This window comes from Lepisma saccharinum, chromosome 17 (assembly GCF_977018435.1).
Source record: "Lepisma saccharinum chromosome 17, izLepSacc3.1, whole genome shotgun sequence".
In the NCBI taxonomy this organism is placed as follows: domain Eukaryota; kingdom Metazoa; phylum Arthropoda; class Insecta; order Zygentoma; family Lepismatidae; genus Lepisma; species Lepisma saccharinum.
This window is the reverse complement of record NC_139245.1, coordinates 55,317,033-55,330,407: the sequence shown is the minus strand read 5'-3', so window position 1 is coordinate 55,330,407 and position 13,375 is coordinate 55,317,033. Positions and strand designations below refer to the sequence as shown.

At 38.6% G+C, this 13,375-nt stretch overlaps 1 protein-coding gene across 1 annotated transcript in view; it reads right to left on the bottom strand.

The window, feature by feature from the left end:
* The window catches only part of LOC146001748 (uncharacterized), a 29,929-nt gene extending 16,880 nt beyond the window's left edge, over positions 1-13,049 (bottom strand). The window contains exon 1 of the mRNA XM_083139459.1: positions 13,035-13,049. The gene's annotated coding sequence lies outside the window, so the exon portion shown is untranslated. The remainder of the gene's footprint in view (positions 1-13,034) is intronic.
* Between the last annotated feature and the right edge of the window lie 326 nt (positions 13,050-13,375).

The following is a 13,375-nucleotide window of genomic DNA, read 5'->3' as shown; positions in this document are numbered from 1 at the left end:
TCTCATATCTCGCTTTATCCATAATTTTGATGATGAGGTTGTGACGATTATGATCAATCTTCAATACTACATATTGTTGCAAGTCAAGCTCTTTATATTTAGCTATACTTGTCCTAAAGGGGGGGGGGTATGACACCACCAACCCTCCTTTGGCACTCCACTGATTGCTACCCCAAGTGTCGATGTCACCGCACGTCACTGATTGTTAAGGTAGGGAATGTGTAGTGTCTAATGTGGGCGGTGGGGTGTGTGGGTGTTTATGGAGGGAATATTTTGAATGGGCGTTTATTTAGAAGTTTTGGTTATTTGCCCAGGTAGCAGGTAACTTATGGATGTGGCAGATTCTTGAGAACCACAGGGAAAGATAGGATGTATTCGAATGTCCTCCGTGATTATAACATCATAATTGATTTTCTTCAATTTTAAGTTCTCTTTTATGCACATATAGGCTTATTAGGATTAAACCTACAGTTTAAAGTGGGATCCGAACCACTATGTGCCTGCACCGGGTATGTACCCGATACCCCTGGATTAGAAAGAGAGAAGGTCACCATAAGGTGACCGGCGAAGTCTGATTATAACATCAATATTGCAAGCGACAAGTAGCAATACTGGATCTAATTGCTCGTGAATTATAATATACTTTTTTCATCAATATATGTACAGGGAGGCTCAAAAAGTCACTTAACACCCCCGATACAAGGCCACTGCAGCGCGCAACATGGAAATGGTGATGACCAATCGTTATCAGGCCAAGGGGGAACCACATTGACGCCAGACACGCGGTCGGCGGCCATCTTCATGATAAAGTGTACTTAGTCTTACTCAAACTCCTCCTTACCGGATTCGATAGCCGGTGGAGTGACATAGTGGTTCGGATCCCCACCTTCGAAATACCAAGCAAAACAACACCCACGCAATACCAATGGGGTACATTTTGGACCCCAATGATTTGTTTCTTTGTTTAAAAATGAGGGTTTTTCAAATATCATACAGAGAGTATTTTTATAACGTATTTCCCAAGTTACAAGTATAAATAATGTGTGACATGTAATAATATGTAAAAAACACAGTCATGTTCATCAGTAAATAAAAAATACTATTACCATATCTGCAACGCAGAGCCACCTGTCGTGCTGCAAGAAAACACGTCATCCAAGAATAAATGAAAATATAGTTGACAAACAACTTTTCGAATGCCCAAAACACTGCATTTACTTTGGTTATTGGAATACCAATGGGGTCCATTTTGGAACCCAGACACACAAAACTTTTTTTTTCATAGAAAATTTTTTCGAGAAAGGTCACCGTTTACTGCTTATCATTTATATTAAACAAAAAAATTCAGCCACAAAAAATCCCAGTTTCGGAACTAAAAACCAGATAAAATACAGCTACAAATATATGCGTGGGGCACAAAATGTACTCCTTTGATCTTCCGGGGGAACTGTAGGTCCAGTCCCGATTAGCCTTACTGTGCATAAAGTGAATTTAAAGGACTAACTTGATCCACCTCATACTAGCCATCTTGAAAAGGGGAGAATCACCGGCTCCCATGGCGGATTCGTATTCCGCGACGAGGCGAGGTAGAGAGCAGACGTGTCTAGCGAGCGCTCCCGAACATTCGTCAAGTAGAGTAGAATCAACACGCGGAATTAGTTTCTACAGACAGGTGAATATTATATTAACAGCAGAGCGAGCAGCTCAGTATCAGTGACGTTAAGTGAACGTATGTAATTTCTCAGACATGCCGGTCAAAAGGTTAAATACTTTGCAATTTTCCTTCGCCCGTGTGCAGCAAAGACCGACCACGCTCGCCATTCATGAATGGATGAGAGATGTAGTGAAATTGCGCGTAGCGGACGTTTTGAGTATCGAAGTAGACTTCTTAAAACACCAAGTGTTTGTTAAAGTAAGCACCGAACAATTTTGCACGGAAATAATAGCACGTAGTAAAGGAACTTTCGTCTTCGCAGACGACACGGTGAATATGATATACCAGTACATAGAGCAGACAAACCTGTCACAATCGTTCGTATTCATCTAGTGCCCATGGAATTACCAGACAGTGCCATAACAACTGAAATGTTCAAATACGGAATAGTACAAACAGTACGAGATGAAGTTTATTCCACCTCTCTCCCCTACCCAGTCAGAACGGGCAGGAAGATAGTACGCATCATCCTACAAAAACCGGTGCCATCTTACATTATGTTAAATGAAGAGCGTTATTGGACCACGTATGAAGGGCAACCCAAACTCTGTTTTAGATGTAATGCACAGGACCACTTACATCATGAGTGCCAGCATAGGGTGGCAAGGTCGACACGTACTGCTGGATACGCTGCAGCGGTGGTTAATATACTCCCCAGTTCTTGACACCCTCCTGGGGCATCAACTGCTCAAGACCAGAATACCCGAACCATTTTACCAGTACCGGCATACCGAAGGCTACGCCAGAGGACCACAAGGAACAACACGAGCAGATGGTAGTCACTGAAGACAACGAGACCAAGTCAAGTACTAAGATTCCCAAACCCCCAAAGTTAAATCAGCAAGAAGATAATGCAAGTGATGGGAACAAGGAAAGTGTGCACGAAAGTGCAAGTGAAAGTGTAAGTGGGAACGAATCTATAGTTCCAATTACCCTATTCGAATTCCCGAATCAGGACCCCCAAATTCCAACAAGTTTAATGTTCTTAGAAGAAAAAAGGTAAAGGTAAAGTGTTCCCCTGTGCATAGCACCACGCCATGAAGGCGTATAGGGGGTGTGGGGGTAACGCCCCACACTTTCTTGATCCGGTCGTGAGTGTGGGTGATGTGATCAGCATCACGCCCCTGACCGCCTTTACCCCCCAGGGTTTCCCCCAGGTACCCATGTTATTCGACGCTGGGTGGGCGCCGGGGCCGCTTCCACCGTTAGAAAAGTTCCCGGATTTGAACCGGCCGGGGATCGAACCCGGGACCTTTAGCATGGTAGTCAGACGCGTTACCGACTGAGCCACCGCGGCCACTACTACTTAGAAGAAGAATTTCCAAAACCTACCCCCTAAAAACCCCGCTCACGATCCGCCAGGGATGCGAGGAAAAATGCTACAGACCATATGACCTTACGTCCGAAGAAACAAAAAAAAGGATGACGTGGTAAGTACAGCAGTAGAAGTAAAGCTTAAGCCCAAGAGAGAAAACCCTATTCAACCGAACCCTTTTTTAGGAAAAGAGGAAAAAAGTTTAGAACTAATAGGGGCAGGGACTCATAAACCAAGTGATACAGAAATGCCTACAGTTCTTGTCGCAGGTAGTGACGAAGAGATATGAGTGAGTCTGCCCAGCGTCAAAAGTGGAACAATTGCAAAACATAAAGTACTAAAAATTATTAATGCATTGCTTAAATAAGATCCTGACATCCCTAATGTACATATTTACATTAGCAACGATTAACCTTAAGAAATTACAAAGTCAGAATAAACTAACGGCGTTAAATGATTTTTTGTCACAGTCGGATATAGCTTTCCTACAAGAAGTAGGCATTGACAATATTTCATCCTTGGCAAGGTACAAGGTTCATAATAATTTTACTGCCACATATCAAGGCACAGCAATAGCGGTGCATCAAAGAATGGATTTACATAATGTCACCTTCCACCCATCAGGAAGATTAATAAGTGCGGAATTAGGTCCTTTGTTTTTATGCAATATATACGCGCCTTCAGGAAGTCATAATAAGCATGAACGAGAACATTTCTTTTCAACAATCTTAAGTCCAGAATTAACATCGCATACATTAAATGCGTTAGTGGCTGGCGATTTCAATTCCGTCCTAGACAGGCAAGATCAACAACCAGGCTATAATTTTTCCCGGGCACTATATGAATTCACAAAGGGCTTAAAGTTACAAGATGCATGGAGTTGTAACCATAGAGACCAACCAGGATTTACACATTTTACAACTCAAAGTTCTTCACGCATCGACCGCATTTATATAGCGAAGGGTTATAAAGAAAATGTACACAGTGTAAGTGTGTTTCCTGTTTGTTTCAGTGATCATAGTGCCTTAATATTAAAAATACAATTGGAACAAAACAAATCATGTATGGGAAGAGGATACTGGATGCTAAATTGTTCAGTATTGGCGGATAAAAATTATGAACTGCTAATAAAAGACACTTGGCTACAGCTAGTTAAGCGTAGATCACCCAGTAAGACCCTAACAGACTGGTGGGAATTCATTGTAAAACCAAAATTTCGTTATATTAGTAAAATGTATAGTATAGAAAAAAGTAGAGATTTTAACAACATGTATAATTTCTATTATGCCGTGTTACATGATTTACAAAGTCTAGCATTACAAGGTAATGTAAATATGCCTTACATTAACGATGTGAAATCAAAATTACTCTCTCTACACCGAAAAAAGAGAAACATTGTAAAAATTAAAAGCAAAAAGCTACCTTTGGATAATGAAGAAGAGGCAAATTTATATCATATTTTACAAGAGCATAGACAAGTTAAAAGTCACCTAATAAGAGAGATAACAGACGACACAGGAGAGATTACAACAAATCCCAGAGTAATTCAGAATACATTCTTACAATATTATTTAAATTTAATGGGCCAAGCTCATAATCCCGAAGAATCCTAATGGGACTTTACGAACCAAGTAACAGAAAGATTAACTGAAGAAGAGCGAACGGAAATTAGCAAACCCTTTACGAACACTGAAGTAAGAAATGCAGTTTTCAAAGCGGCCAGAAATAAATCAACGGCAGAAGATGGCCTGCCCTCAGACTTTTACCAAACCTTTTGGAATCTAATTGGGGATGTTTTTACGCAATGGGTCAATGATGTATTACAGAGTGGGAAATTAGGGTCCTCAAGTAGAACAGGAATTGTGGTTTTCGTTCCAAAAAATCCGAAACCTAAAGTGGTTACTGACTACCGCCCGATTACAATTCTAAGTAGCGATATCAAGATTATCAGTAGATGCATAAACATCCGCCTAATTCCTTACATGCATAAACTAGTAGGGGACACACAATATGCATGTAACCCTCAAAGAACAATTCATCATTTATTACAAACTATACGTGATGTAATTATTACAACACAAAACCAGCAAGTCAACAAAGCAATTTTAACAGTGGATTTCTCACAGGCTTATGATAGAGTTAGTCATAAATATATGTACAGTTTTTTAAGGGCTTTTGGTTTCGGAGATACCTTTAGAAAATGGATACAAATTTTGTACGGAAACACTAAGTTAAAACTAAAACTTAATGGGTGTCTTACGAAAACATTTAAAATGAAACGAGGTGTTTTACAAGGAAGTCCACTCAGTAGTGCATTATATGTATTAACACTAGTTCCCTTACTTAAAAGATTACAAGAAATAAATGAGGGCATTTCTGTCATGTCTAAAACGATTCAAGCTAGTAGTTTTATGGATGACATTACGTTATTGCTAAATAGCGAAAGGGATTTGGAAAATGCACAAAAGTACTTGAAATATTTCGAAAATGTCTCGGGTGCAAAGCTAAATTTAAACAAAACGTTTTTGTTACCTTTGGGAGTCAACAATTTGTTTAGTAATAACACTAGTGTACGTGTAGCACAGAAAGTGAAAATACTAGGTATACATTTTTATACAAATATCCGAGATACCATCGAACATAATAGTCGGATAGTGACCGAAAAAGTTATATATACTTTACGTGCAAATCAATTCAGGTTTCTTTGTTTGAAATCGCGAGTGAGATACGTAAACATCTACGCCTTATCGAAGTTTTGGTACCTATCCAAGACATTGACCTTGTCAGCGAAGCAAATAGCTAGGGTAAACAACAGGTTGGCAAATTCCTCTGGCACGACTCGGTGTTCCGCGTGGCCATGAGTGAGCTATATCTCCCGGAAAAGAGGGGAGGTAAGAACTTAAAGAGTGTGGCGATACAATGAAGAGCGTTATTTATTCAAAGCGGTCTTTCAGCGGCATATTCTCCAATTGACTCCACTACGCAACAAATAATAATTACAGTGTTAAAAGATGTACCATTAATAGCACCAATGGACATACAAAGCATTCCCAGAGAATTAAAGTTTTATACCGAGATCGCTATTCATACATTTTATAGAACTGTGCAACATACTTACGACAGTCCTTCTGTCAGACAGATTTACAGAGAACAACTCAACGCAAATATAATAACAGTTCGAATCGAAAGAGAAAATCCCAAATACAATTGGAAACAAATATGGAACAATGTAACGGCGACACATCTAACGAACAAGGCATTATCTATATGGTACAAAGTGATTCAACAAGTAATTGTAACGGCAGATATATGTCATAAGTATGGTTTCAGTAATTCTCCAAATTGTTATAATTGTCATGTTCCAGATTCGATTATCCATAAGATAACAGAATGTAAGGAAGCAGCCACAGCTTGGTCAAAATTAAGAACAATGCTCAGCAGAATTTGTCGCACTTCACCAAACCAAGTATCAGCAAAAGACATTACCTTACCAGAGTTTCATTTGTTCCCAAGTACAAAGCAAAAATCAGTTCAGTGGTTAATAGCACAATACCTAATGTTTTTATTTCCTGTGGGAAAAAAATATAATTACTTGGACTTTGGACTAACTCTAATACAAGAATATGAACAAATGTCTTTAGATTATAGAAAATCACATTATGCCAACTTTTTAAATGTAATACTTGAATAACATACCTGTAAGATTTGTAAAGATTTACTGTATTTGTTTGATTTAAAATGGAAATAAATTTTTAAAAAAAGAGTGGTTAGCACATCGCGCTACGACTCTAGGGGTCCCGGGTTCGAATCTCGGCTTGGGCGTGTATGTTTGTGAGTGTCAATTCATCAATTTTATCATGTCATCACTCACCTCCATCTTCGTAAATTAGCCAAAAGTGGCACAAAAAAGAGAAGTAAAATAAAGCAAAAAAAAAGGGGGAGAATCTTTTTGTAAATTAAATTAATCTGAACAATCATATTATGCAAAACAAATCATACACGAGTTTCATTTCATAATTTATCGCAACTCTAAAACTAAATAATGGCACTCTCTTTACCCAGTGGCGTAAATAATACCCCCGCAACCCCCGCGGGGCGGGGGGGGGGGCGCTGTAAGAATGATAAATTAAGAAAGTCCGATAGTTCACAAAAGTTTTCCTTTCGGGGTTAAATTACGTTTTCAACCAAACATATTACATTTTATGTCCCTACAACTGCAACAGAAAATGTTAATCTCTAGAAAAGTAGGTATTACCATATTAGAAGAAAACCTTCATTAGCTGAATAGTTCAAGTCATTGACTAAGTCACCGAAGGCAAGAAAATTCGCTTTCTACCGTGCTTTAGATATTCTAGTAAATAAAGTGAACAATAGATTTCAGAGTATGAAACAAATCAAAGAAAGCTTCAACTTTTTAGTTTTTAAGCGCCACCGTCCTAACGGAACACATCGACAGACAATGGAATCCGCTACTAATTTCTGGGAGAAATATGAAGAAAATATATCTTGCACTGTAGCCATGGGCGTATTAAGGGGGGTCCAACGGTTCAATCCCCCCCTCCCTGTTTGGTTCAGTAAAATTACCAGATTACCTGTTCCATCTGCTATGTGCAGAGACTTGTTCGTAATAAATTCTTCAGACTTATTTTGTTCTCATAAATTACAAGCACTATAGAACGGGATACAGATGGGGAAGAAATTAATTCCACACACCAGATGGGGCTGCAAAGCAAATGTCTGCAATTTCCTGATAGTTTCGGAATTTCTATGGAAAATACTCAGAAAATTCCTGACATTTCACAAATTCTATAATGCCACATGTAATTTCTGCCAGAAGCAGGTGCTTGTGAACTTATAGCACGAATATTATAATTTCACTAGAAGTTCCCGATATGGTTTGTTACCATTCAAGATTTAAGTAGTATTCCTCAGGTTCTAATTTTTTGATAATTTGAAATTTCCCAACTGTTTGATAATCCCGAAAGTCGATAAACCATTTTCCAAACTCTAGATCGGAATGGAAACTTGTCCCTATTGGAGATTGTAACTGCATCTGTGTTAGCTTCAGCTATTAGTACTTCTACTTTTCTCTGGGTTGGGTGGGTGTGGATTTAGAAAAAAAAAACAATAGTTGGTAAAGAATATGTTAGTGCTGATGTATAGGGTGGTGGAATTATGGGGATGAGATAGATAGAGAAGTGTCCAAAAGCATTTTTTGAACATTGTTCAGCACATATCTTAACCCTGGCTATTGTCCATTTCTGTAAAATTTCTGCGATATTGACACTGTCAAATCAGTTATATTTTTTTCCCCTCGAGTCTTCTCAAACAAGCAGTCCTCGGTGGTTAGCACATCGTGGGTCCCGGGTTCGAAACCCGGAATGGGCATGGACGTTTGTGGGTGTCCATTCATCAATTTCATCATGTCATCACTCATCCCGATCTTCGGAAATTAGACAAAAGTGGCACAAAAAGCGAAGTAAAATAATGCAAATAAATCAATCAATCTTCTCAAAGTAATTTGGTTGTAAAAAATGCAGTGCAAGATAGCTAGGAAAGTTCTGTAACGTTCTCAAGTTGTTTGACACAAGATGGACAGCAAAGTATCAATACTCAGTAGAATGACTTGTGAAATCGTATGGGCTACACTAATAGTAGAAACTTTACTGTTGTCCATTTTTGGACCATTTTGTAGTAGAAATGAACCCAAGTTTCTCTGAACACAGTCAACACATTGAGAAATTGCAACAACTTATTCCAATATGAAATACCTATTGCTCATTCATTGGAACAGTGTGTCAAAATGTTGGATGGCCCGGTTGATATTTTTTCCATTTTCAAATCTGATTGAAAAATGTGGCAAACAGTAATTGAAAAGACATGTCCAGGGTCTGCATTGTAGGCAGTAGAAAATTGTGACATGCTCTTATACTCAAATATGTACAAATTGTTTGATTGATTGATTTGGTGTTCTAAGTCCACTTTATGCACAGTAAGGCTAATCGGGACTGGACCTACAGTTTAAAGTGGGTTCCGAACCACTATGTGCCTCCACCGGGAATCGAACTCGGGACCCCTTGTTTACAAGGCGACGACGCTACCACGGCGCCATCGAAATATGCACAAATTGTTGATGATCTTGGCTACACTGCTCTTTTCATCTTCAACACCCGAGAGGATGTGTTTAACATTAAGAAGGTTGAAATAATGTCCTCGCAATCCAACGGGGGATCCTCGACTAATGGACCCTGCACTGAGAAGTGTACATACATACGAATATTTAAATAACACCGATGATGTTATTTTCAATTTTGTAGCAAGGAGAAAAATACTAATTCTTTTTTAAAGAGAAGCTGGGATTAGCTTTTTCAAAAGCACGCATTTTCTGCTCATTTTATGTTGAAAAGTTAGAAGTTCGTAGATAGACTTAATTTAATAAATGTCTGACCTTTCATGTGGTGGCAGAGTGGATTTTGATAGCCAGATTATACCTAGGAACGCTATACGTCCAGGATTTTCAGGATCAATCCCGGAATGGTATTGATTACAAGGCGACGACGCTACCACTGCGCCATCGGGGAGGTCTGATTTCAGTTACGATTCTCTTCCATTGTATAGTAACCTGCTTACTATAAAGAGTCAGTGCTTGGGTGCCTATCTGTTCAGTCCGCAGTTTTCAAATAAAGTTCCCACACAATGTGGGATGTAAATGACAATTATGTTGTAAAGTGGGATCCATGAGTATTACGGTGCGAATTGTCCATCACCATGTTCGTGCACTTTATTTGACCCAATAAGAGCTTCAAGAATTAAAAGCAAACTCAAAACAAGCTGTTGACAAATTCTGCACCAGCATACATAAAAATCCATCGCTTAAAAACACACAGGATGCGAGGGAAAAATTAATGAAAATAGTCATGGACAATTTGCACGGTGATACGACACCACTGTACGACATACAACTTTATAGGGTCCAGCCCCCCCCCCTCCCCCCGCTCCCTAACAAGCTACCGGTCAGTGGTGTCGCGGATTTTCACTTATGAAATATAGGAACTCTAATTGAACCAAAAGTTGACCCCACCCCCTTAGGTGATCTATACATACGTCCATGACTGTAGCTACAGAATTTGTTTGTTTTCGGAATGTAGTGTCAACTGAAATCAAAAGAAGAAACATGTGCAGAATTTCTCATGATAGAAAACCAAATTCGAACAAGCAGCATTCCTTCGTATGCACTGCTTATATGCTGTGTATGCCTACCTGTGATGTCTTCATTAGCTGAGAGGTCGTTTTCCAAGCTAACATTGATCAAGAATGACAAGAGTGAGACTGGTTGGAATGGCGCTGTTAAGCATCGAAAGAGGCTCGGGCTCGAAAACTGGACTTGACCAAACTAACACAAGAATTTGTTTCCATGTAACTAATGTATTTCCATGTAACTAATGTATTTTCATATTTGTATATAACTAATATAAATGTAGGCGTGAATTAATATTTTAGAATAGAAGTACTTTATTATTTTTCAAATCAAGTACAGGGTCGCACAACTGAAAGTTGCAGGGAGCGCAGAGCGTGTTAGTTACGCCATTGTTTTTACCATACCAACATTGATTACAAATGACGTATAACCTCATGTCTGGAGGTCAATTGATTTTTATCGTTCTTTCACACGAGGCACTAACATGCGTGCAATCAATATCAATGTGTGTACTCATCTGACCTTGCCCCCAATGATTTCTTTCTTTACCCAAAGATCAAACAAGTTTTGAAAGGAAGACATTTTGATGACATTGAGGACATTAAGGCGACGGCAGCTCTGAAAGCCATTCCAGAAAAAGAGTTCCAAAATTGCTTAGAAGGGTGGAGTAGGCGCTGGCATCGGTGTATAGCTTCCCAAGGGGAGTACTTTGAAGGTGACGACAGCGTTATTCAGCAATAAGGTATGTAGCATATTTTCTAGGATTAGTTCGAGGACTTAATTGTCAGACCTCGTAGTTAAGTCAGTAGTTCTCAAGTAATTGTAACGTTAAGTTGACGCTTGAAACAAACATCTCAGAAGTCCATTCGTGTGTGTCATAACAAATATATTTCTCCTTTTCACTGTTCATTCGTGTGTTGTAACAAACATGTTTCTCCTTTTGACTGTACCAATTTACAGTAAAAATGGGAAAAATGTTTGTTACGATATACGAATAACGTCAAAGGTGGAAACGTGTTCATTTTAAATGAAAGGAAGAAAAGGATATACAACACTTTATATGCGGCACATTGGAACTAGAATCGAGGAAATTCTGCATGAACACAACTACGTTGCACCAAAAATTAAAGCCGGTCCCCGTGGCAGAGTGGTTAGCACATCGCGTTACGGCGCCAGGGGTCCTGGGTCCGAATCCCGGCCTGGGCATGGATGTGAGTGTCCATTCATCAATTTCATCATATCATCCCTCATTCCCATCTTCGCAAATCAGCCAAAAGTGGCACAAAAGGCGAATTAAAATAAAGCAAATCAATCATTCAATCAACCAAAAATTAAAATTTATTAGCGCTAGGAACACTAAAAAAATAATTATATTGTGGTGAATTTTTCATGCACATTATTGCAAGACTATCATATAATTCGACGGACTCCAAACCAATGCGTTATTACTCGTGTTTCTACACTATGTGTACTTGCATTTGAGAGAACAAATGTCAGAGACGATCAGGATCAAAGAATGTCTTTTTAAACTCTGCATAGACCTTATTAAATTATTCAAGAACTTTTCTCCCCAAAATATGAGGTTGGACGAAATATTTGAAAATTAAAAATAGGAACGTGATCAATTATATAGGCCTTGGAGGGGGGGGCACCCATGGTTGTAGATACGCCAGCAAAGTAATTTGCACTCACCTCGTGACGTAGCAGTGAAGATGGCACAATATAGCACATGTATTCCAGTTCACCAGCATACGAGAGCGTCACGTGCACAACGGAAACTAAAATTTAGTTTCTCAAAGAAACTAAAATATCTTGAATGCATATGAAGATTTTTTGTTACGGACTCCGAAGACACTATTTGCTCTAGACCCTCAACCACCTACGACCTGTCCCGACTCCTCCAGGCAAAGTGTTCCTGGCAAGTGAAATCTACTGCCCAAGATGAATTTGTATTTGCAATTCTGATAACTGCTGTAAATTCAAATTTTTTACACATGGTTTTCTTTAGGATGGTCAAAACTGCGTTTGGGAAACTGTTTTAAATCAATAATTTACAATTATTATTATTACTATAACTCGAGGTTACAGTTAAATAATAATAGTGCAAATTTAATTATTGGATTGATATAGGAAAAGTAAAATCTCATTGTTCATAGAAATATATTTTTATAATATGTTTATTAATAGAATGATATACATATATACCTATATTCACGAGATTGCGAAAAATATTACTTTCTTGAATTTTTTAGATATCTTTTCCTAAAATTTTGAATTTCAGACGTGCAAATAAAAAATTGGCATTAAATTATTACGTAATAACTCAAATTGCAAAAAAATATGTCCAGACAACTTCTGAACATTGCAGTATTTTGGACCAGTAGAACTAACCCTTCGTATAAAGTAATTGAGGACTAAAAGTGGTAAACGTTGTAAGTGCCAAAATCGAAAGTGTTGGGAAATCGCTTCGTTCAGCACATCAGCCCGTAAGAACGTTCACACTAGTGACCTCTTTCCACGCCCTTTGAACTACTTAGAGGGCTACCAGCCACTTTTCGCATTTACCACATTATAGAGCATGGCACATTTCACAGTTTAACGTGGAAAACGGTGTTTGAATTATTGTGGCACTTACATCGTTTACCAATTTTATTCTTCATTTGTTACAATATTAAGCAGTGGGATACGTCGATTTTGTAATACTTTTCACAAGATTTTTCTACAAAACGTACTAGCTATTCTAAAAAGTGCAAGAAACGTTTCAATTTCACTCTCCCTCTCTTTCACCCATTTCCAAGCAAACGTACCTGTCTGATTTTTTTATTATTCACACAACATTCACCAGCGCCCGGACTACCAGCAGTATGAGGTGATATTGACACGTCTACTCCAAGAGAAATTGTCGCTGTGGAATGCATAAAGAAAAGTCACTCTATTGTCACATGTCCCCGCCCCCTCATCCAATAATGCACACGCAATCCACTAGTTAGTTGCACGGGAGGAAATAGAGCGGAAACGTCCGGTCAATATTTTCAGAAGCAATAATTCAACAATATTCCATGTGACGAGTTAACCTCGACGTTTAATATCACGCAGAAAATATTTATAATAACTACAGTTTTAAAATTCCTAACATGAGACTTAAAAA